Raw genomic sequence first — 26,575 nt, 5'->3', positions numbered from 1 at the left:
TAAGGAATTCATGATTGGAGTCACAGTCAGCTCCCCGTCTCATTTTTGCTGACTGTATAGAGCTTCTCCATCTTTGGCTACAGAGGATACTATTTTACATTCACAGCAGCTTCATACAGAGATTCCTTTGTTCTACATCTTTGCCAACCCCTGATATTCCAGTCTTTTTCCATTTTAGCCGTTTAGATGTAATTTTAATTTGCATCTCTTTAATGACTTACGATTTTGAGCATTACTTTCATATGCTACTTTTCTGTGTACTGCACATTTGTGAAATAAATACTCAATTTTTTGCCGTTTTTTTCTTATATTCTTATTAAGGAATATGAGTTTTTAATACATTCTGGAAACAAGACTTAAGTGAGACATATGCATTAGAAATATTTTCTTCATCCATGGGTTTACCTTTTCGTTTTCTTAATGTCTTTTGAAGAACAGGTTTTGTAATTTTGATAAAATCCAATTGATCAATTTATTTTCATTCTGCATCTTATTTAAGAAATCTTTTTCTAATTCAAATTGATAAAATTTTGTTCCACTTTTTTTCTAGAAATTTTCTAATTTTAGCTTTATGTTTAGTCTGTGGTCCATTTAAAAATACTTTAGGTACAGCTAAGGCAGGAGTTGAGGTTTTTTTCACATGGATATCCAGTTGATTCAGCAAAATTTGTTGAAAAGACTATGTCTCCAAGACACTCCTTGGTATCTACCAAAAATCAGTTGGCGAATATATTCAGATCTATTTCTGGGCATCATATTCCTTTTTACTGACACGTTTATTCTCACGTCATTACCACATTGTCTTGATTATTACTTCATAGTGAAACTGAAAGTTTCTCATCATGGCCATCCCTTTGTGACCCCGTGGACTATGCAGTCCATGGAATTCTCCAGGCCACAGTACTGGAACAGGTAGCCTTTCCCTTCTCCAGGGGATCTTCCCAAGCCAGGGATCGAACCCAGGTCTCCTACATTGCAGACAGATTCTTTACAAGCTGAGCCACAAGGGAAGCCCAAGAATGCTGGAGTGGATAGCCTATCCTTCTCCAGTGGATCTTCCTGACCCAGGAGTCAAACCGGGTTCTCCTGCATTGCAGGCAGATTCCTTACCAACTGAGCTATCAGGGAAGCCCTATTACTTTATAGTCAGTCTTGAAATCAGATAATGAAAGTTCTCCAAAAATATTTTGACTGTTTTTGATTTTTTTTCATTTCCATATACATTTTAGAAACAACCTGACAATTTCTACCTAAAAACCTGTTGTAAGCTGCATTGAATCTGTATATCAGTACAGAGACAATTTATACTTTAACAGTATGAATCTTCCAATCCATGAACATGGTATACACTCCACTTATTCCAGTCTTTAATATCTTTCAGCAGTGTTTTGTAATGTTCAATGGAGAAAATTTGCATCTCGTTTGTTAAATTTATTTATGAGTATTTTACGTGTTTTTGAGATTATTTATAAATGAAAATGAAGTGAAAAGTGTTACTAGCTCAGTCATGTCCAACTCTTTGTGACCCAATGGACGGTAGGCTGCCAGGCACCTCTGTCCATGGAATTCTCTAGGCAAGAATACTGGAGAGGATAGCCATTCCCTTCCCCATAGGATCTTCCCAACCCAGGGATTGAACCTGGGTCTCCTGGATTGCAGGCAGATTCTTTACCATCTGAGCCACCAGAGAAGCCCTCATAAATGAAAATATTTAAACTTAATTCTCTTGTTGTTTAGTGCTAGTTTATAGAGATCAGCCCTGGGTATTCTTTGGAAGGAATGATGCTAAAGCTGAAACTCCAGTACTTTGGCCACCTCATGCGAAGAGTTGACTCATTGGAAAAGACTCTGATGCTGAGAGGGATTGGGGTGAGGAGGATGAGGGGACGACAGAGGATGAGATGGCTGGATGGCATCACTGACTCGATGGACGTGAGTTTGAGTGAACTCCGGGAGATGGTGTTGGACAGGGAGGCCTGGCATGCTGCAATTCATGGGGTCGCAAAGAATCAGACACGACTGAGCAACTGAACTGAACTGATGGAAACACAATTGATTTTATAAACTGACTTTATAACCTCTTAAAAACTTTTTTTTTTAATTGAGATTTAAAGAGGAAAATAAGAGACTGCAAAAGAAATCTGATGGATGCCAAGAAGGGAAGAAAAAAGAATGATTCTATATGATTACAAGGAATGATTATATATGGACAGTTTTAGAAGGTAGGTAATGAAAAAATAGTACCGTATCTGTTAACTATTGCTATATAACAGATCATCCCAAAACCTGGCACCTCAAATGATATACATAGTATTATTTCACAATCCACTGGGTCAGCTGAAGGCTTATTCTGTTTCCACCTGGGCTTCCTCATAGAGATACACTCAACTGTACCTTTGTCTCAGAAACATGCATGGTACATACTTTATTCTATCTGTGATTGAATCAATTTATTGACCAATCAGACAATTTGACCATAAAAAAATGAAACGAGATGCCAGTCCAGGTTCGATGCACGATACTGGATGCTTGGGGCTAGTGCACTGGGACAACCCAGAGGGATGGTATGGGGAGGGAGGAGGGAGGAGGGTTCAGGATGGGGAACACATGTATACCTGTGGTGGATTCATTTTGATATTTGGCAAAACTAATACAATTATGTAAAGTTTAAAAATAAAAAAAATAAAGTAGGTAGTAAAAAAAAAAATATCTATTGAAAGGAACATGAATAATTCATTTCACCTATTTATAATATTGAAGATAATCAGATACTATCAAAATTTTACTTACTAATTAATATAAAATATTAATACTTCTCAAATAATTTTGATGATTCATAAAGAATCAAAATAAAAAAGTAAAATGGAAGCATGATGTATTCTATTTACTTCTGAAATAAATGTCACCCATCACAGAATCTGTAAAATATTTTACATAAGAGGAATCAGGAGCAGCATTTGTATATATGAAAGTTGTTTGTTTAATCATGGATGTAAAGGAAATATTTTAAAATCAATGTTAATAATCCATATTTATACAGTACAATTCTTTTTTATCTTTTTTTAATTATGAAAATATGTAATACATTTACAGAAGTCTTATAAAATACAGTTACATATGGTTCCACTATATTTGCAATTTTTTAAGTAGATAAATTAAGATTTTTAGTTGGAATTTCAATATCAGACTCTCAAAAATTAATAGAACGGATAGAAAAGTAGAAGAAGATAGTAGACCTGAAAAGCACTATGAACCCATTCAACATAATTAAGATTTATACATTTTTCACACAACAGCAGGATACAAATTCTATTCACATTCCCATAGACTATACACCAGGAGACACTGGAACATATCCAGGGTATGGTCCAATATTTTTAATATATAGTAAATATGTCTAAAACTGATTATTTTTCTTTATTCTTTTTTATCGTAGTAGCTATAACTTCAGCTGGCTAGTCCAGAAACCAGGGGATCACCCCTCAACTCACCCTATCCTTTACCCTAACATACAACCCATATTAAAATATGGTTCACTGGACCTCCTTTAATATTTCTACTTCTCCCTATCTCCATTTCAAACACCCTGACAGAGTTACCACTTATCTCTCTCTTGGGCAATAACCTTCTAGCCAGTTTCCCCACATTCATCCATGCTCACCCTCACATATTCCATACTGCTACAAGGGTGATTCTTTTTACAAGCACACACATGATCGTGTCATTCCTGTCATCAAAACAATTTAGGAGAATCACACTTCCCTTAGAATAAAGTAGGAAATCCCTACTATGGCCTAATGGACTCTGCTGTTGCCAGCTTCTACAGGTTCAATGCCACCACCACCTCCACCTCTCCACAGTTCTGCCTCCTTTGTATTGCTACTATTCATTGCAGTTTCCAGATGTAACTGTCATACCCTCTCCCATCAGAGTCGTTTTTGCATGAATCACTATTTCCTCTATTCTTTAGCTAGCCAACTTTATCTCATTTTTCAAGCTTCAGTACAGATTTCTTTCTGGAGACTTTCCTTTAACCCCCAAGACAAGGTCAACTCCTTCTTCTTTGCACATACATAATATACTGTACTTTAAAAAAAAAACTAGCCTCGTCTATAATTATGTGTTCAATGTCTATCTTCTCAATTGAACTATAGTTTCTGTAAGGATATAAGTTTAATCAATAATATATTCATCCAATTTGTTTATTCCTATCTGTAGGAATGATGGCTTCCTTTAGGTATTATGTCTGGACAAAGTACAATATCTGTTCTCAATACAAATTATTAAGTAGTAATAATAAAAATACTTTGTCCTAACTTAGCATGGTTTCAACAAATACGTATTAGACTCCTGGAAGCAGTGTGCCAAATGAAAAGTCACTTCAGCTGTCTCAGCATGGGAACTTAAGTATTTATTCACTTGGGAGAGAAATGGGCTTAACTTAACCAGAATAGCAGAGCGTCTGCTCCAGAGAGGTCTTGGGCCTAAGCAGTTGGAATCTTAATCTCGCTAAAATGACAAGGTCTTGGCGGAGGTGAATGGGGAATCTTGCCCAATACTTGACCACACCAAACTGGCTTTAGTCAGGCCCTCACATTTCATGTACCAAAATCTACTTGTTTCTTAATTTTAAAAGGGTAAGGGTAACATAATTGTAGACAAAGTAGTTTTATAGTAGACTAAATAGTTTTAGAGTTATCCCATTTAAATTTTCATTTGTAAATTGAATAATTCACTTAACTGAGCAGTTATTCACATTTTATTAGGACTCTGGTTTTTATGAGCTGTCTTTTGTTGAGAATGGTGTTTGGGCATCTCAACAATGAATGCATAGTGAACTGTGGATGAGATTAGAAGAAATACTTTAAGGTGATCTAACACTGAATTACAAGGTTAATGTGGCAGAATGCGTGCATGAGCATTGAAATAGAGTTCTTAAAAATTCTGACTTGTTCTTAGAAATAACAGGGTTCCAGGTAAGAGGAACTCCAGCTGCAATCCAAATAGTAATATTTTTATGTGCTGCTGTAAATGATCATTTAGTGATTTTTTAAAGCAAACCACAGAGGAAATTCACAAATTACTATACCACACTTTGCTTATATTGACACTTAAGTACACAGTCAAATAGTCTTTTCTCTAAGTGTCTCCATTAAAGGCTTACTTTCACAAAAGAAAATATTCCCTGCAACTAGCTATAGGAACAAAGAACAAAGAAACAGAAGTTACTGTTTTATTTATCAATACATTTTTACTATGCTATAGCTCTATACTATTAATCAGCTGTACTAATAGTTAGCTGTCTAAGTGATTAGTGAGAAAATTAGCACAGTTTACTCATTCCCTTATGAATAAATGGATATTATCAAATTGATTATTTCTGGAAGTAAATAACATATTTTTGCGTGTGATATTAGGCAACCACTAATAAACTACTGCTAAATATACTGCATATATTTAATCATATTTCACATTGATTTCATTATATTTAATTATATTCATCTTTCACAAAAGGTACATCCTTCATGATGGTTTAGTTCAGTTCAGTCGCTCAGTTGTGTCTGACTCTTTGCAACCCCATGAACCATAGCACACCAGGCCTCCCTGTCAATCACCAACTCCCGAAGTTTACCCAAACTCATGTCCATTTAGTCGGTGATGCCATCCAACCATCTCATCCTCTGTCGTCCCCTTCTCCTCCTGCCCTCAATCTTTCCCAGCATCAGGGTCTTTTCAAATGAGTCAGCTCTTCGCATCAGGTGGCCAAAGTATTGGAGTTTCAGCTTCAACATAAGTCCATTAGGACTGATCTCCTTTAGGATGGACTGATTGGATCTCCTTGCAGTCCAAGGGACTCTCGAGAGTCTTCTCCAACACCACAGTTCAAAAGCATCAATTCTTTAGCACTCAGCTTTCTTTATAGTCCAACTCTCACATCCATACATGACTACTGGAAAAACCATAGCCTTGACCAGACAGACCTTTGTTGACAAAGTATTGTCTCTGCTTTTGAATATGCTGTCTAGGTTGGTCATAATTTTCCTTCTAGGGAGTAAGTGTCTTTTAATTTTATCTGCAATCACCATCTGCAGTGATTTTGGAGCCCAGAAAAATAAAGTCTGACACTGTTTCCACTGTTTCCCCATCTATTTCCCATGAAGTGATGGGACTGGATGCCATGATCTTAGTTTTCTGAATGTTGAGCTTTAAGCCAATTTTTTCACTCTCCACTTTCACTTTCATCAAGAGGCTCTTTAGTTCTTCTTCACTTTCTGCCATAAGGGTCATGTCGTCTGCATATCTAAGGTTGTTGATATTTCTCACGGCAATCTTGATTCCAGCTTGTACTTTCTCTATCCCAGCGTTTCTCATGATGTACTCTGCATATAAGTTAAATAAGCAGGGTGATAGTATACAGCCTTGACATACTCCTTTTCCTATTTGGAACCAGTCTGTTCCATGTCCAGTTCTAACTGTTGCTTCCTGACCTGCATACAGGTTTCTCAAGAGGCAGGTCAGGTGGTCTGGTATTCCTATCTCTTGAAGAATGTCCACAGTTTGTTGTGATCCACACAGTCAAAGGCTTTGCCATAGTCAATAAAGCCAATAGTGATGGTACTCCAACTTAACTTCTGCATGGCTCTACAGCACTTTGTAAGAGAATGGAGATATATCTTAAATATTCAATGTTTATTTCACACTGGCTAGATATTGAGACTAAATGTGAGGTCTGAAGACTTTTTTGTTTTGTTTTAAGAAAACTGACTGTCTTAAGTATGTGCTCTCTATTTTGGTGTTTTCCTTGGAGACTGAGTGAAGTTTCTAATTGCTTAATTACTATTAGGATGATTGACCATTGTTTATTGAATTGACATCCTGGTGGGTTGGTATGAATTACATTTGAGTTACATTGAGTTAGGGACTACTTTTTGTGATTTTGAGCCTAGAGTATAATAATTGCTAGAACTAAACACTTACCAAACTATTAACAGAATAGATATAAAGAAGAGGATGGTCTGAGAACAAGTGCCAGTGGGTTTTAGAATAATACTAAAAACCAGTGAAAGGTTGTGAAGATGCACTGAAGCAAAAACGTCAATTTTGGGAACTGGATGTTTTAAAAATAGGACTTGATTTATGCAGAATTGTACTGCGGGTATCTATGAGCTTGATTTATAATCTGTTCTCAACAGACTCTCAATTTCTTGGAATTTTTCTGGGTTTTTGGTTATAATTCCTAAAAGGGGGGGAAAAAAGATGATAGCAAACATGTGCTTATTAGTTTAGTGTCTCCACTCCTAGTCCCAAAACCTCATGTCCTCTGAATATGGCTTCCATCGAGAGACTTGAAATCAGTTTCTGGATTTACTGATACAGGCCACTTGCTACTAGGAATTTGAGAAATTCATGGGAGGTGTCTCACCAAGAACCCAAGAAGTGGAATTTTAGGTGTGGTTAGCAAATGACTTAAATCTACTTTAGTAGACCTCCCTGGAGATAGAAAAAATATTGTCTATAGGTCTGGTGGACTCAAAGCCACACAGTTTTTTTCCTTTTTGTAGTGAACTTTCTGCTCCAGAATGAGTATATGGAAGAATGGAGTTTTATGGAATTCATGTGTCAGGTTCAGAACTATGAATGGGTAAAAAACTCTGCTTTTGCATTCCTACAGAAAACCACTAAAATGAGTCATCCTCTAGGGGGCAATAGAGTATGATACAGACTCATCATTTTCTGGATCAAGTTCCTGAGGCAATGATTGATAGTGAAGACTAATTACTCTTAGACTTGAGAAAACCTTAAATAGGCTTTCACTTTATTTTAGTGCCCCTGAATCTCCTCAGATTTTTGTGGCTAGTGAAGCTAAACAGTACTGAGGTGGACCAACTGATGAATGAAACTGCCCTGCAGGAGAATTGTAGATGAATGAACCCCAAACCTGAGATCTGCAGAATACTTGAAGAGGAAGGGAAGGAGCAAGACTGACTCAGTCTCTTGAAGTGCGATGAACTACAGTGAGGTTTCTGACCCTGAGTAGCACCTGTTTTGCCAAAGGAGTGCTGGGATGGGAAGTGTCCCCCTTTATTTAACTCCAGTATGATTTTTTTTTTCAGCTAACTCTCTACATTTTATAGTACCCAAGATAGGAGGAAATTTTTTCTGGACTGCTTCTGATTTCCCCAAACTCTGATTATTCAGCTTGGTCCCATCCTTCCTCAGTTATGTTTGTGCATGTCATCTAATAGTCAACTGCCTAGGTAATGGAAGGAATTCTGTGAAATTACCTTCATCCTCTTGTTATGAAAACAAGGATGCCAGGAGAGTAGGTAGGCATTAAAATCCTAATGCTGATCCATTTCCTTTCTAATTTTCTAGAAGAAAGTTAGATAGACACAGGTATGGTACACTTTGCAGAGTGCCTGATGGAAAGCATGTCTGACCATACTGAAGAAGGAGAAAGGCATTTTGGAATATGAGTGGTGGTGTGGTGGTGAGTTGTACAAACACACATGGCATTCTCCTTTTGGTTATGATCTTCTGAGGAAGAGTAACAGAGGAATAGAATTACTTTGCAAGTATCAATCACTTCTCTCACCCCTTTGTTTTCTCCCAAGAAGAAAAAAATGCTACTAGCTGGATCTCATTTTGTATGCAGAATTTTAGTGATGAGATAGTTCTTAGGAGAAAAGCAGCCAAAGCCTAGGTTGGGAATAAACTTGACAGAGGGCTGCATGTAATAGGGAAAGTCTCTGTAGGTAGCTGAAGCTATTGGTAATAGGGAACTGATAGGCAGATCGCTCCTCTGGAAGGAGGAGGATGAGAGAGAAAGTAGAAATGGGAGGACCATGTTAAGGGACTGAGCTGAATATTGTAAAGAGATGAGGAACAAGAAAACTATCCAAAACAAAAAAAAAAGTAAAGTCATGTGGCTTATATTAAGAACACCATCCGTTTTCAGGCATTTTTCCCCCACCAAGAGACTTAGCACAGATTCCAATTGCTTTTATTTACTACTTGAGAATAGGCCATCTGGGGACAAGGATTCAATTATATTTAGGTTACAATTAAATAGTATATAGATTTGGAATATCATTATGTATTTATTAACCTAAGTTACTTCTTTTTAGCTCTTTTTTCACTTTATATTTTGATAACACACTTTCCTAAGCAGCCATAAATCTGAAAAATATTTTAAAAATGTATTTTAAAATCAACAACACACAAAAAACGTTCTAGCTGGGTATTACCAGGCTTCCTGCCAAGTACAGTAATTGTTACTTGTGGAATTTTCTTAGAATGGCCAAGGCATTTGACTCAATAACTATAACTCTGGAATGAGTAGCTGGGTGGAGGCATTAGTCTGTTGGAAAGTTGGGGGGTTAGTTCAAGCCCATATGCTAGAAGAAGAGATTTATCGATGGATTCACACAGGAGATCCAAGAAATACATGGTGTATGTTTTCTTCAAAGCTAACACTGAATTTCAGTAACCTAGGCTATTGGTTCCTCTTTTAACAGATTGCATCCTTTTTCCTACTCTTCTTGCCTTTTTTGTTTTTTATACCACACTAATAAATCATTTATTAAATTCTACTCTTTTTGGATATATAAGTACAAAGACCACACTTAGGTCATGTTAAGAAGGGTGGGTTCGTCTATTTCAGAGCACATATTGACTGGAAACAACCACAAAGTATGAGGAACTAGAGCAAAATAGGAACCAGAGGACAACTGCACCACTGCTCAGCCAAGCAACACAGAACGCTCAGTTCCCAGCCATGAGGTCCAGGTCTGGATTTTCACATTCTTCTTTCACTGAATTTGAGTAGAGACTGAATTTCCATGTTGTTCTATCCAAGTTGACAATGTGTGGAGCGAATTTATGGAAACTTACTTAGAATATAAATATAAGCATTTTATTTCAGTTGAACATATTTGTACACAGTTCATTTTTGCTTTTAAACTTCAAACCATTAGCATAAACAGTTACATAGTATAAAATTGTTCTACTCTTTGATTTGTCCATGTGTTAAAAACACTAAATCATAAGGTGGCTGTGCAGATCTCATCTGAGACTTTGCACACGTGTGGTTCTATTTGCCGTGGGCCTCCTGTTGTATGGGCTTCCCAGGTGGCCCTAGAGATAAAGAACCCGCCTACCAATTCAGGAGAAGTAAGAGACTCGAGTTCAATCCCTGGGTCGAGAAAATCCCCTGGAGGAGAGCATGGAAACCCACTCCAGTATTTTTGCCTGGAGGATCCCATGGACAGAGGAGCCTGGCGGGCTTCAGTCCTTGGGCCGCAAAGTGCCATACACGACTGAGTGACTAACACACACACACACACACACACACACACGTGCACACACACATACACACACCTGCTGCATAGGGATGTCTGTGTGCTCAGGGTTCTCATTCATTGTTTTCACCTTGCACACAAGTCATTTTCATAGTCTTTATTTTAGAAAGTTACTGTACCTTATCAACTGGAGAAGGAAATGGCAACCCACTCCAGTGTTCTTGCCTGGAGAATCCCAGGGACAGGAAAGCCTGGTGGGCTGCTGTCTGTGGGGTCGCACAGAGTCGGACATGACTGAAGTGACTTAGCAGTACCTTATCAGGATATAATTTGCCTTCTCTGTCAGTTAATGTAAGTAAAAAGATCACTGAATTTTCTAAGGAAAAAAAAGCTACTCAAGGAGACAATATTCCTCTGTTATACCTATAGTATCTGAAATGTTTCCCTACCCCTTCCACGGATACATATGAAACTTTACCCCAGAACTTCTTTAAACAAGTTTAAACATTGTTTAATAGGATATTTATAGAACCTTTCAGTTCATGAATCCCTAGAAGTTAGTTTGCATTGCTTAGAATTCAACCCCCAACCACATGAGGGAAGGAAGTTCAAGTAGTATAGTCCCAACTCATTGGAGGTTAGCTGGGAAAAACACTGTGCCTAAGTGATTTTAGGCTCAGAATGTAGCTCATTAACATTTTGTAAATATGATGCATCCAAGAACCACATTTATTACAAATCCAAGAATAAGTGAGGTCATCTGTTTCAAGCTTGTTAGAACTTTGCTTCAAGACTTTATGGGGATGTGGTCCGCCTCATGTGACTTCCTGAATGGCAGAGGTGAGAAAGCTAAAATCTGAACCTCTCAGAGTCTGTTGAAGCCAGGGTTGAAGGATTAGGTTCTGAGATCAGATGGGAGGCACAAAATAGAAACTTAAGTGAGGCGGCGGTTCTCCTTCAATTTCTGCTGCCTTTGCTGGTAAGCATGATTGCTCAGCAGTTAGGATTCCCTGCTTCAAGAAAAGTCAGAGGTCTATTCAGTAGTTCTGCAGGGCCAGGGTATAGTACGGAGCCAAGCAGGTACAGGCTGGCTCTAGAGCTGACAGCTCCATCTTCCATATCCCTGGATTACAGCTAAGGTAAGTGTTCCCAGATCAATAGTTCCAGGGACAGCTTCCAGATTTCCAGCTTCCCTAAACATGGTCAAGGTAACAGCTCCGTTAGTGGGCCAGAATAAGTCTGAAACTGTTTCTAGAATCCAGTTCCCCATTTCTTTAAATGATTTTATAAGTACCTAATTCCCAGATTTGTGACTTCCTGGTTGAAATAGACTGTTTTCTGTTATCTGTGTCTGAATTCTGACTGATGATAATGTTTGAGGCACTGGGTTAGGTTTGAAGGATGTAGGATTGACCTACCATTAAATAATGGAATAATAATAACCTATGGTGGCTGGTGGTGAAATAGTTACTTAATTTGTTACCTGTATTCACCTGGCTTGAGGTGTCTATAGGAAACTTGGCTTTGTTAACTGAGTGATAAGGTGGCACAGTATGAAGACTTGATGAGTAGGCATAAACTGGTTGCTGCATGTTGTGCTAGAGAGATTAAGAAGGAACATGAAAAACTCAGTGCTTTAAATTATCCACTCAATGTGGTTAGAAAACCAGAAGATTTTTAGCTTTAAAAGAGTCTTCTTGCTTGTGGCTGTTGGTAGCGAGAAACCAGAGTCTGACCCTATAGCTTGTTAAATTACAACATAGATGAATTCAAAGACTTGTCAGGTTTCTTATGTGAAAGTGCATGAAAATACATATCTTGGGGAAAAGTAAGATTTTGGAATTTGGAGAGGTGATCCTGCGAAGGATTTGGATAATTCTGTTTACAGCAAAACTAAGCCCATTGACCTTCCGTTGAGAGCAAATATAGCCCCTTCTATCCTGTGTTCTAGTCTTTCCTTTTCTTTAAAAAGCCATGGTGACTTTCAGTGAAGTTGTCACCTAACCTAGGGATACTAATTTGCCTCATGTTTCATCCTACTTAAAGCATTTCTTTTTGACCTATAAGTAGAATCTGATCCTCAGTTCAGTTCAGTTCAGTTCAGTCACTCAGTTGTGTCCAACTCTTTGCAATCCCATGAACTGCAGCACGCCAGGCCTCCCTGTCCATCACCAAATCCCGGAGTTCACTCAAACTCACATCCATTGAGTCGGTGATGCCTTCCAGCCATCTCATCCTCTGTCGTCCCCTTTTCCTCCTGCCCCCAATCCCTCCCAGCATTGGAGTCTTTTCCAATGAGTCAACTCTTTGCATCAGGTGGCCAAAGTACTGGAGTTTCAGCTTTAGCATCATTCCTTCCAAAGAGCACCCAGGGCTGATCTCCTTTAGAATGGACTGGTTGGATCTCCTTGCAGTCCAAGGGACTCTCAAGAGTCTTCTCCAACACCACAGTTCAAAAGCATCACTTCTTTGGCGCTCAGCTTTCTTCACAGTCCAACTCTCACATCCATACATGACCACTGGAAAAACCATAGCCTTGACTAGACGGACCTTTGTTGGCAAAGTAATGTCTCTGCTTTTGAATATGCTATCTAAGTTGGTCATAACTTTCCTTCCAAGGAGTAAGCGTCTTTTAATTTCATGGCTGCAGTCACCATCTGCAGTGATTTTGGAACCCCCAAAAAGAATCTGATCCAAAAAAAAAAAAGAATCTGATCCTGCCGGGACCCAGTTACAAAGACACACATGAAAGGCAAATATGTTGTACTTCGAAACAGTGAAAAACATTGCTAAAAGAAGTAAAGAAAGGTGCTGATTCTCACAAGATTTGTAGTTCTTACTGTATACCTCATTGCACAAAAGCAGCCAGCCTCGTCAAATAATGAAATGACATATTAAAGACAGCACTTATGATGCTAGGTAGAAGTCAGCTTCTTGTGAGTTGGGGTCCACAGAGAACATGGAATCTGTTTTCAACCAGTGAGTAGTGTGTATATGGGTCTGGGCAGGAAGAGGTGCAACTAGGAATATCACTCTTCATGGTATGCTGGTATCAGTTTTGCCAAACTGTTGCTTCTGCCTTATATGTTTAGGGATACCAAGATCTCTGTGGCCAGGTCTAAGTTAAACGTCAACCCTCAGTGTCAAGCATCAGGTCCACTCAAAGCAAATGGTTTGAGAAGTGGGCAGATGGTAGTTCTCCAAAGGAATATCTGAATATGATTGCCAGAGGAAGGGAAGGGAAATCTGGGTAGCAAAAGAACTGTCATGTCATCTAGGAAGCTACTGCCCCATCATAAAGCCTAAAAATCCACCACAAACAAATAATTACCATTGTTTAAAATTTGCCCTTTTAAAAATGGCAAATGTTTTCTACTTAGGGAATTATCTTCATTGTAAAGATGATGGAAGATTAAGTAATCTGTCTATAGTGGTAGAAATGGGACTTCATATAGAGCTGTTTGACCATAAAGCCCCTACTCTTAAAGAAAATGAAGTAAGCAAATTATGCATATGCTATAACATTTAAAAGGTACAATTAAGGAATATATAGCAAAAAGTAAATTTCCCTCTCATCCCTGCCCCTCAAATACCAGTTTACTTGGGGTGTCTGTTACTGTACCAGTTTCTTATTTAATCCCTTATATATGGATCTGTGCTCAGTTGCTTCAGTCGTGTCCAACCCCATGCGACCCCATGGACTGTAGCTCCTCGCCCCCAGCCCCCAGGCTCCTCTGTCCATGGGATTCTCCAGGCAAGAATATAGTGGGTTGCCATGCCCTCCTCCCCCTGTGTATATGTACACATATATACAAGCATACACAAATATTTATCCTAAAAACACAAAAAGATAGTGTCATAAGATTATTTTATGCTTTTTAAAAAATATATCCATTTGACTGTTTTGGCAACCATTACATATTTGTAAAGTAGTGTGGTCTTGTTGATTTTGCTCTTATCTGAAAGTGAAAGTCGCTCAGTCATGTCTGACTCTTTGCATCCCCCATGGACTATACAGTCCAAGGAATTCTCCATGCCAGAATACTGGAATGGGTATCCTTTCTCCAGGGGATCTTCCCAACCCAGGGATTGAACCCAGGTCTCCCACATTGCAGGCAGATTCTTTACCAGCTGAGCCACAAGGGAAGCCCAAGAATATTGGAGTGGGTAGCCTATCCCTTCTCCAGCGGATCTTCCCGACCCAGGAATTGAACCGGGGTCTCCTGCATTGCAGGTAGATTCTTTACCAACTGAGCTATCAGGAAAGCCTTGCTGTTACCTGTATAGTGTTTATTGTCATATAGAGCTTTATTTGTGTAACTAGCCTTGCTTATACATCTTTAAGTTCTTTCCAACTTTAAAAATGCTGCAATGAATAAATACCCTCGTATAGAAAGCTTTTTGCTCATATTGGATTATATATGCAGGATATAGTCCTAAAAAGAGAATTTTTTGAATAAAAGGATATGCGTGCTTTTAATTTGTTAGTTACTGCCAAATTGCCTTCCAAAAGTATAATTTCGGGTTTTATTACTATCAGCCATGTATGAAAGCACTTATTTTCTTGTACTATCCTGCTCAACTCAGGGTTTTATCATTTTAATCTTTATCAACCTGATAAGTGGAAATTCTTATTTTCCTTATAGGTTTCATTTGCTTTTCTTTTTTTGTTGTTAAAAAACTATCCATTTGATTTTTGGTTGCACTGAGTCTTGCTTGCTGTGGGCGGGCTTTCTCTGGTTGCAGAGTGGGGGCTACTCTTTGTCGTGGTGCAGGCTTCTCACTGCGACGGCTGCCCTTGCCGCAGAGCACAGGCTCGAGAGCCTGCAGTCTTTGGTAGCTGCGGCCAGTGGGCTCCGCTGCTGTGTGGCATGTGGGATCTTTCTGGACCAGGGATCGAACCTATGTCCCTTGCATTGGCAGGCAAATTCTTATCCGCTGTGCACCAGGGAAGTCCTAATTTGCTTTTCTTTTATTATAGGTGATTTTGAACATCTGAAGTCTAAAAGTAATATTTCCAGTCATAAGTGTGTGCATATCCTTTATCTCCTGAGTTGTTAATCCTTTCACTTTGATTTATGCTAGTTAATTAAAGATTCATGAAATAAGCTTTATTTTGTTCTGTTACCAATACTATCCTCATTTGTTTGAAGTGAAGTTGCTCAGTCGTGTCTGACTCTTTATGACCCCGTGGACATAGCCTGAAGGGCTCCTCCATCCATGGGATTTTCCACACAAGAATACTGGAGTGGGTTGCCATTTCCTTCTCCAGAGGATCTTTCTGACCCAGGGATTGAACCCAGGTCTCCCGCATTGCAGGCAGACTCTTACCGTCCGAGCCACCAGGGAATCCCTCAGTATTTGTTTACAAAACTGTTATTCGAGGCAGAATCTTGTTTTCAGTTCACTTATAGTTTCTATTGCTGCATTTTAAAACATGGTGGACTTTTTGGTGTAAAAAGTGAGATTAGGACTCCCACTTTCCTTTCCTTTCTAGATTAACAAAAAAAAAAAAACTTCCCATTTCAGCAAATATGCAGTGTTGCTTTCTTGAGAAGATAATAATTTAAGAGTTCTGTCTGCCTTGTGTCTCTCACAGTCCAGTAATTTATCAGTGCCTTTCAAGCTGCTTCCTCAGAGTCGAGCTTTATTATTCTCTTATTATTAATTAATTTATTATTTGTATTGATTTGCTTTGTTGTATAACTTAAACTTATACAATGCTACATCTCACTTCTATATTGCATAAAGTATGAAGCTCAGCCAAGAGGCAAAGTCATTTCCGCTGTCACAGAGAGTAAATACAGAAGCTGGGGTTGAAACAGCTCTACTGATTGACATTTGATGCTGATTGACAGCAGGGGTGAAGGCCGAAGGTAGTGGTTGGGGCTTCAGAAGTCATAGGTCTCAGAGGTGAGCAAGCGGGATGAGAGGACTGAGGGAGCCCTGCCACTCAGGTGACTTGGGCTGAGTCCTCGCTGGGCATATCTCCCCACAGAAAGCTCTCTCTCTTTTCCACCCCACAAGCAACCCCAGTATAGAGGACAGAGCTGGGGTGTGAGCAGCACAGAATGTGGTAGATTCCTTCCCTAAAGACACTGGGATAGTCATTGGAGAGAACACGTAGACTGCCTGGCCAGAGGGGGAATGCAAGTTCCCACCAGCTAGGCAGCCCCTGCACCATCTCCGGCTGAAATACCAGGACCTAATCCAGGGTCCACAAGGAGGCAGGGAGACATTCAGGGAAGGCTGGGTCATGCCTCTGCTTGGGCACACAAGCACTCTGACACACACAGCAGCCTTGTATGCAGGCTCTTTCAACACATGGATCAGGTTACAGGTCTCTCGGCTACAATCCATGCGAAAGGGACAGAACCAGGAAGAGGGGTTAGTCTGAGATGGTTTAGGGCTCCCAGAAATCTATCCTCTGGGTATTTTCCCCAAAGCTCAGCTGGTCTTGAATACTCCTGCCAAGGAATGGCTTAGGCTACCAGTGACCACGTGGAAAACCTTGCCTGTTGTTTTGAAGCTGATGGCTCTCAGGAAGATGGCAGCTACGTTAAAGGATTGTATGCCCTTCTGAGGTTCTATGTACCTGATCTTTTAAAAAGAAGCCCTAGATTTTCTAAAGCTTGTTATATCACCTAGTTGAAACTTGGCAAAGTATGTGAAAGTAATTTTAAAAAACCATGTGGGTCTCTGAATGTGAGTGCATACAGGATATTTGAGAGAATCTGCTTCAGTTCAGTTCAGTTCAGTCACTCAGTCGTGTCCGACTCTCTGTGACCCCGTGAATTGCAGCACGCCAGGCCTCCGTGTCCATCACTAACTCCCAGAGTTCACTCAGACTCACGTCCATCGAGTCGGTGATGCCATCCAGCCATCTCATCCTCTGTTGTCCCCTTCTCCTCCTGCCCCCAATCCCTCCCAGCATCAGAGTATCCTTCTGAAATCTATACTTTTATTCAGATTACTGTATATTGTTGTTTCAAGAACTTGATTGTTAGATCATTAAGTATTATATCCAACAACAAGATTTTAACCTTGGTTTACAATGAAATAAATAAGTCGACAAAGTGCCTTAATATTGATTAATAACAAGATCTCTTAGAAAATATATGTAGCAGCATGTTCTCAGCCTAGTAATAGAGGTATAGTTTTTATAGGAAGAATTCTTAGTACTTTTTGGATTCTTGCCAGATGCAATACAAAATTATTTCACTGTGTAATCCCTTTCTGCCAAAAATTGAAAAATAAAAACTCAAGAAAGTAGTTAGTGTTACTAGAAAGCGAAAATGACATTTATGTTTCAATTTGGTAAAATAATGTATGCAATTTAGAAAAATGAGGCATGGTAGAGACAGCAAGGGTTAGGAGTCGACACCATTGCACCAGTTCTGCCTCTGCCTCTAAGGCTCTATATTTAGGGACACCTCTGAGGGGGCTTCCCAGATGGCCCAGTGGTAAAGAACCCACCTGCCAAGCGAGTTCAGTCCCTGTGTGGTGAAGAGCCCCTGGAGAAGAAAATGGCCACCCACTCCAGTATTCTTGCCTGGAGAATCCCATGAACAGAGGAGCCTCGTGGGCTTCAGTCCCTAGTTCGCAAAGAATCAGACAGCACTGAGCACCTAAACGGCAGCAACAACATCTCTGAGCTCCCACTGTCTTTTCTTTTGTAAAATGGGGACGATAAATACTATCTTAGAAGGTAGCTGCAAGGATAATGGCACAAAGTATTTGCTCAGTAATGGTATCGTTTATTATTAAAGACATGGGGGGTGAATTGTCAATCAAGAGCAAAATGTACTTCCTTTGACTAAGAAAGAATTAGGTTCCCAAACTGAAATCGATTACAGTTGCTAAGTGTAAATTAAACCATAATCTCCTTGGATTATAAACATTTCTTTATTTCTAGTAGGACAGGAACAGTTTGAAATTTCTAGGCAACTTTATAGTATAAAAATTAATGTCTCATGGGTGGAAATATTGCCCCAAAGTTGGAAACATTGTATGTCCATGAGCAAATCTCTCAGCTACTCTCAGCCAGTGTTATTATTTCTAAAATACTTGTGATGAGGAGCCACTTTCAGGCTAAAATTAAAAGACATATAATGGCTTTGTTTTGGAGAAATAAATTCATCAATATTTTTCCATGGCTATAAAAAGTATTTGAAAATGAAATGAAACAAAGTGTTAAAAATATCTTGGTATGTATTTTTTCCTTGGATAATGAGGTACTCATTCAAGTCCTCTTGGAAAAGATTATTTTGTGCTCTGGTCAAGGTGGCCTACTTTCTTTTTGTGTTGAAGGATTTTGAAATTAGAAGTTATTTGTATTTTCCCAGGGAGTGTCCACTTTGGGAAGAAAGAAAATTATATGCCTGAAGAGCATGGTTGGCCAATTTATTGTTGTTTGTCTATGGTAGCCTAAAAGTAAATACATAGAATTCAAGTCTTTTTTCCCCCCTCAGGAAACAGCGTTTCATTTTGTTTTATGATAGAATAGTATTCTTTCCCTTGTTTTGGTGTCTTCAATGGTGAATTCTTTGGGCTCAAAATCTGAACCAAACCACCTATACATGTAAGAGACAGAGGAAAGAGAATATATATCAGAAGTCTTTCCTTAAAGGGTTTCAATAAGTATATGTTTTCCTTCTTCTGAAAAAATTGCTCACATTTTGGCTCCTCTAAAGTCTTCATTTTGAGAAATTATCTACAAAAGTAAATTCCTTCCTTTGACATTTTTTCATATTCATATGAACTTGTTTCTATGTCTTCTATGGAAAAATGAGTATCTCAGCCACCTGGGGTATTATAAATTTGGGGACTCTCATCAAGAGGAAGGCAGAATTGCAATTATCCTTAGATCAAAAACAGTTTGCCACGGACACACATAAAATAAATTGACTTGTTAGGTACAGATGGTAAAGTCAGAGAGGAACTTTTAAAATCAGGTGTTGGCAGAATTATTTCATTCATTTGTGCTAAGTGCCCTCTCCTGGTCACTGCGGGTAACTTGCAGAAGCTTATTCTTTCTCTAGATCTGCTCTTCTATGAAACATGGTTTGTGCATCTGTGCTTCCCTGGTGGCTCAGTGGAAGAGAATCCGCCTGCGAAGGCAGGAGACATGGTTTGATCCCTGGGTTGGGAAGATCCCCCTGGAGAAGGGAATGGCAACCCACTCAGTGTTCGTGCCTGAAAAATCTAATGGACAGAGGAGCCTGACCGTCTGCAGTTCATGGGTCGCGAAAGAGACAGATATGGCTTAGCAACTAAACAACAACATTGTGCAATTATACATGAACTCCGTGCTTGGCTTCCTATATGAGGAAAGAAATCTTAAGAAAAGTGACTCTCGACCTTACAGGAGTTAGAGTCTTCTTTCCCTCACTCACCCTAGTACCTTTGACCATCAAACAATATTTAACTAGCCTTGGATGGGAGAATAATACTTTTATTACCCGGTGTGCTCTTCTCTTTTTCTCATGACTTCACCATCAATCCCAAGGAATCCTGCATATGACCTGATTGCACATGACAGGAATGATGTGTGAAACAGGAAGGCAGCCTCGAGCCTAAGCAGGTGAGGAAATGAACACCCTCCTCCCTCCCATGCTCACTCCTACAACAGCAGCCTTTGTGTAAGCCCTACAAGCATCAGACCTCAGGGAAAGGGGGCAGCCCAATGTCATTGAGTTTTAAATAGCTGTGAAATCACTGAGTTTTACTTTCAGTTTTTGCCATCAGGTAGAATGCACAGGGGCTTCCCTGGTGGCTCAGACAGTAAAAAAAAAAAAAAAAAAAAGTCCTCCTGTAATGCAGGAGACCTGGGTTCGATCCCTGGGTAGGGAAGATCCCCTGGAGGAGGGCATGGCAACCCACTCCAGCATTCTTGCCTGGAGAATCCCCATGGACAGAGGAGCCTGGCGGGCTCGAAAAGAGTTGGGCATGACTGAGCGACTAAGCACACACAGAGAATGTGGGGGGTGGGGGGAATCTCAGAATGAGAAATTATGTGAAACATATTACTGAAAAATTTTATCTTCTACTGTTGTTGTTTAGTCACTCGTTCATGTCTGACTCTTCACATCCCCATGGACTGTAGCCTTCCAGGCTCCTCTGTCCATGGGATTTCCCAGGCAAGAATACTAGAGAGGTAGCCATTCCCTTCTCCAGGGAATCTTCCCAACCCAAGGATCAAACCCATGTCTCCTACCTTGGCAGGCAGAGTCTTTAATATGAAGCCATCAGGAATCCTATTTATCTGTTTAAAAATTGTGATTGAAGTAGGAATTCTTTGGCCTAATGACTTTAACTTTCTTAAAGAGATGGAGGTACCAGAGCACCTGACCTGCATCCTGAGAAACCTGTATGCAGGTCAAGAAGCAACAGTTAGAACTGGACATGGAACAACAGACTGCTTCCAAATAGGGAAAGGTGTACATCAAGGCTGTATATTGTCACCCTGCTTATTTAACTTCTATGCAGATTACATCAAGAGACATGCTGGGCTGTATGAAGCACAAACTGGAATCAGGATTTCTGGGAGAAATATCAATGACCTCAGATATGCAGATGACACCATCCTTATGGCATAAAGCGAAGAAGATCTAAAGAGCCTCTTGATGAAGGTGAAAGAGGAGAGTGAAAAAGTCAGCTTAAAACTCAGCATTCAGAAAACTAAGATCATGGCATCTGGTCTCATCACTTCATGGCAAATAGATGGGGAAACAGTGCACACAGTGAGAGACTTTATTTTGGGGGCTCCAAAATCACTGCAGATGGTGACTGCAGCCTTGAAATTAAAAGACACTTACTCTTTGGAAGAAAAGTTATGACCAACCTAGACAGCATATTAAAAAGCAGAGACATTACATTGCCAACAAAGGTCTGACTAGTCAAAGCTTTGGTTTTTCCAGTAGTCATGTATGGATGTGAGATTTGGACTATAAGGAAAGCTGAGTGCCAAAGAATTGATGCTTTTAAACTGTGGTGTTAGAGAAGAATCTTGAGAGTCCCTTGGACTGTAAGGAGATCCAACCAGTCCATCCTAAAGGAAATCAGTCCTGAATGTTCACTGGAAGGACTGATGCTAAAGCTGAAACTCCAGTACTTTGGCTACCTGATGCAAAGAACTGACTCATTGGAAGAGACCCTGATGCTGGGAAAGATTGAGGGCGGGAGAAGGGGATGACAGAGAATGAGATGGTTGGATGGCATTACCAACTCAATGTACATGACTTTGAGTAAGCTCTGGGACTTGGTAATGGACAGGGAAGCCTGGTGTGCTGCAATCCATGGAGTCGCAAAGAGTCAGACACAACTGGGCGACTGATTTTCAATCAGAGAGACAAGCATATCAGAGTTGGGTGTGACCAGAAATGTCACCTAACCTAGTTTCTAGTTTAAGATATAATTAGACTTTTGATCTCTTCTGTGAGAAGAGGTAAGTATATTTCCCCAGATAAAGAATAGGCTTGCTTATTGTTTGTTAAAAAAACAGTAGATTCCTCAAGGTCAGTGTACTTTAGCTGTGATGCAAACCCACCATGTGCATCAGATCAGTCTGAGCATATTGGTTATATGTTGATTGGCTTTGGGGACAAGGGAAACCCAGGGATTGGTAAATATGCTGACACTCATACTCCTTGCTGTTCCATGAGTAATAGAGTTCTGTGTTTCTAATCAAAGAGTCTTGTGTCTTCAGCCAGAATCCATGAAACAGTAACAGGATAATTTATTAGTTTGTAAGTAGAGCAAAATCAAATCCCAGACCTGACAGTAGCCTCCCACCCAGCTGAAAGTATTTTTTTTTTTTTTTTGGACTGTAGCATTCTATAATTAATATTTTAAACCAGTTCCCAAAACTAATTCATTTATCTTATTCATCTATCACAGTGTGATAATAAACTATTTATAGAAATCAATAAATTTTAAAAATACTCTGACCAATGAGGGGTTACTATCCAAAATATATAAAAAGTTTATACAGCTCAGTATCAAAATATGAACAACTTGATTAAAAATGGGAAGTAGACCTGAATAGACATTTTTCCAAAGAAAGTATAAGATGGTTTAGAGGCATATGGAAAGATGTTCAACATCACTAATCATCAGAGAAATGTAGATCAAAACCACAATGATGTATCACCTCATACCTGTCAGAATGGCTATCATCAAAAAGGCTATAAACAACTTATATGTTGGCGAGGATGTGAAGGAAAGGGAATCCTGGCACACTGTTGCTGGAATGTAAATTGGTGCAGCCACTGTGGAAAACAATCTGCAGGTTCCTCGAGAAACTAAAAATAGAACTACCATATGACTGAGTAATTTCATTTCTCGGTATATATCTGAAGAAAATGAAAACACTATTTCAAAACGGTACATATATCCTAATGATCATAGCAGCATTATTTACAATTGCCATAATATGGAAGCAACTTTAAGTGTATTTCAATAAATGAATGGATAAAGTGGTGACACATACACATATATGTATCAGTTCAGTTCAGTTCAGTCGCTCAGTCGTGTCCGACTCTTTGTAACCCCATGAATCGCAGCACGCCAGGCCTCCCTGTCCATCACCAACTCCCGGAGTTCACTCAGACTCACGTCCATCAAGTCAGTGATGCCATCCAGCCATCTCATCCTCTGTCGTCCCCTTCTCCTCCTGCCCCCAATCCCTCCCAGCATCAGAGTCTTTTCCAATGAGTCAACTCTTCCCATGAGGTGGCCAAAGTACTGGAGTTTCAGCTTTAGCATCATTCCTTCCAAAGAAATCCCAGGGCTGATCTCCTTCAGAATGGACTGGTTGGATCTCCTTGCAGTCCAAGGGACTCTCAAGAGTCTTCTCCAACACCACAGTTCAAAAGCATCAATTCTTCGGTGCTCAGCTTTCTTTACATTCCAACTCTCACATCCATACATGACCACAGGAAAAACCATAGCCTTGACTAGACGGACCTTTGTTGGCAAAGTAATGTCTCTGCTTTTCAATATGCTATCTAGGTTAGTCATAACTTTTCTTCCAAGGAGTAAGCGTCTTTTAATTTCATGGCTGCAGTATACACATACATATATACAATGGAATATTGTATATATGTATGTGTAGACATACAGACACATATATACAATGGAATATTATTCAGCCATAAGAAAGAGTGAAAGTTTGCCATTTATAACAATATAGATGGACCTAGAGCATATTATGGGCTTCCCTGGTGGCTCAAATGGTAAAGAATCCACCTGCAATGTGGGAGACCTGGGTTTGATCCCTGGGATGGGAAGATTCCCTGGAGGAGGGCATGGAAACCCATTCCAGTATTCTTGCCTGGAGAATCTCCATGGACAGAGGAGCCTGGAGAGCTACAGTCCATGGATCGCAAAGAGTTGGACATAACTGAGTGACTAAACACAGCACAGAGCATATTATACTGAGGGAAATGTCAGACACAGAAAGACAAATACTGTATGTCATCACTTATATGTGGAATCTGAAAAAAATTAATATAACAAAGCAGAAACATACTTACAGATATAAATAACAAACTAGCGGCTACTGTGCGGAGAGGAAGGGGGAGGGGCAAGGTAGGGGGAGGGGATTAAGAGATAGAAACTGCTATGTGCAAAATAAATAAGCAATGAGAATAAATTGTACAGCACAGGGACATATAGCTGTTATTTTGTAATAATTTTAAATAGAGTATAATCTGTGAGAGTATTTTATCACTATGCTGTACACCTGGAACTAATATAGTATTGTAAGTCAAATATACTTCAGTATAAGAAAAAAATAATCAGAATATAAAATTATATTATTCTTACAAATAGTATTTTTTTTATTAGAAAGCAAAACTTTAGCAAAATTTTAATGAGGCATGCTGTACACCTTGTTCCCCAAAACAGGAAAATATAGCTAAATCCAGCACAAAGTTGATAATTGTCTGTTTTCCTCACCAAGATTTTGACTGAATATATATTCAGTCACCACAGAAAACCCTAGAGCCCTCTGCACTGCTCATGTGTATGCAGAAGGTGCTCAATTAATATTTTTAAATGAATAAATAACACTACTTTTTAAGACTAACAGTGATATGAAAGGCTTGTATAAACTTTCTTAGGGTTTCTCTTTCATGTATCCTTTCATGTTTGAAAAATAGAACAAGTTTCTAATTCTCTTGTCCTTTCCCTTATGTGAAAGTGTGAGAAGATGAACTAATTCAACAAAGCCTCACCATCTGTGTTTACTTGTTCCAGGAGATTCTTCTTGTGCAGAAGGCAGAGCATCATTTGCTCAGAGAAGGGAGTAAGTCTGACCCTGGGAGATTGCAGGCATCTGTATCACTCTGGAGCTCTCTCTCTGCATAATTCTGCATTAGGAGTGACTGCTAAAACTTAGGAATGTGTAGTGCAGCGAGGGGAGTGGTTGAACTATATACACCAAGATTCAAATCTGCAACAGATTGTAATATCTTAATTTTCTAAAACAGATCTCATCCTGCCTCAGAAACCCTGTTCCTGCTGATGGCAAAAAAATAATCACTTTCTATAGCATATTGAAAAGCAGAGACATTACTTTGCCAACAAAGGTCCGTCTAGTCAAGGCTGTGGTTTTTCCAGTAGTCATGTATGGATGTGAGAGTTGGAATGTAAAGAAAGCTGAGCACCGAAGAATTGATGCTTTTGAACTGTGGTGTTGGAGAAGACTCTTGAGAGTCCCTTGGACTGCAAGGAGATCCAGCCAGTCCATTCTGAAGGAGATCAGCCCTGGGATTTCTTTGGAAGGAATGATGCTAAAGCTGAAATTCCAGTACTTTGGCCACCTCATGGGAAGAGTTGACTCATTGGAAAAGACTCTGATGCTGGGAGGGATTGGGGGAAGGAGGAGAAGGGGACGACAGAGGATGAGATGGCTGGATGGCATCACTGACTCGATGGACGTGAGTTGGTGATGGACGGGGAGGCCTGGTGTGCTGCGATTCATGGGGTCGCAAAGAGTCGGACACGACTGAGCAACTGAACTGAACTGAATGAAAGGCAAGTTATTCTCTTAAAATTCTAATTTATTTTGAAGATTATAAATTCTGATTTATTATTTTCAAGGTTTTTACTCCCTTTCTTTCTGCTCAAATTGGTGTTCAGGTATTAGGGGAAGCTCTAGCGGCCTTAGAGCTTTGAGGGAAGCAGTCTCTTTCTCTCTAGCCTTTAATGAGATGCTCTCATTTTGCCTTGAGCCTGTGAGGGCTGTGCCTGGTGCCCAGTGAGTTGTGGCTGGTCTTACCTAGACTGATTCTGTAGTACTGTGCTGGCATTCGCAGGTCAGTGGTCATAGATTTAGCCACTGCCTTTATGTACAATGACCTATGCTCTAGGCCTCCTTGGTCTATTGGTCCTATACATGAGTGCCCCACCAGGAAGCGCCAGGACCTTTGACTGCTTCACCATGCCTGACTGTGGGATACAGGATTCTGTGGGACAGCTCAAGACCCCTCACTTAGCCATTGCTATTCTGCCCATATGAGCCCTGTTGCTGCAACACCAAACTGGATATGGGATTTTGCTGTCTCGTTTTAGAAACATAGACCACTAGCTCCCATGCTTTTGAAGTATCCCTCAACCTGTTTGATATCTTCCCTCCTCTCACCCTGGGACTTCCCTGGTGTTTCAGATGGTAAAGAACCTGCCTGTAATCCAGGAGACCCAAGTTTGATGCCTGGATCAAGAAGATCCCCTGGAGAAGGGAATGGCAACTCACGCCAGTATTCTTCCCTGGAGAATCCCATGGACAGAGGAGCCTGGCAGGTTACAGTCCATGGGGATGCAAAGAGTCAGGACATGACTGAGTGACTAACGTTCCTCTCACCCCAGGGACATTGACCCCGGGAGAGGAGCTAGATATCCTTGCATAGGACCACTTGCCCCACACCCATCCTTCTAGGCTCCACTCCATAGAAATTAGAAAAATCTTTTCTTATTTCTGTTAGATGGAGTCTTCCTTTACAATTATCTTCATTTTTCTCTTTACTGTGGCTTACAATAAATATTCTCAGACCCTCATGTTTTGTTCTTGATATATAAAGGGAAGTTTAGAATCTGTTTTTTTAAAGACTTTGTTTCAGTGAGGTCTGGATTTCAGAAAGAAGTCAAAACAGTCAGTTTTTATACTCAAATCTGAACAATGGCATTTTTGGTCTAGGGAATATCTGTCTATTACTCCTTCCATGGGACAGTAAAACTCTGGGTCTAGCTTTAATTGCTCAAGGGCAATAGTG

At 39.8% G+C, this 26,575-nt stretch overlaps 1 long non-coding RNA gene across 2 annotated transcripts; it reads left to right on the top strand.

The window, feature by feature from the left end:
* The first annotated feature begins 523 nt into the window (after positions 1-523).
* On the top strand, positions 524-25,354 carry LOC132345725 (uncharacterized). 2 transcript variants are annotated; one of them, XR_009495224.1, is made up of 4 exons: positions 524-2,222; positions 9,665-9,789; positions 19,810-19,884; positions 24,561-25,354. It is a non-coding gene; the product is annotated as an uncharacterized lncRNA (long non-coding RNA). The 2 variants fall into 2 exon arrangements; XR_009495223.1 differs by lacking the exon at positions 24,561-25,354 and adding an exon at positions 20,790-22,033.
* The last annotated feature ends 1,221 nt before the right edge of the window (positions 25,355-26,575 follow it).

This window comes from Bos taurus, chromosome 7, assembly GCF_002263795.3.
Source record: "Bos taurus isolate L1 Dominette 01449 registration number 42190680 breed Hereford chromosome 7, ARS-UCD2.0, whole genome shotgun sequence".
NCBI classification, from domain to species: domain Eukaryota; kingdom Metazoa; phylum Chordata; class Mammalia; order Artiodactyla; family Bovidae; genus Bos; species Bos taurus.
Note: the sequence above shows the minus strand (reverse complement) of the source record. Positions and strands in the feature narration are given on the sequence as shown.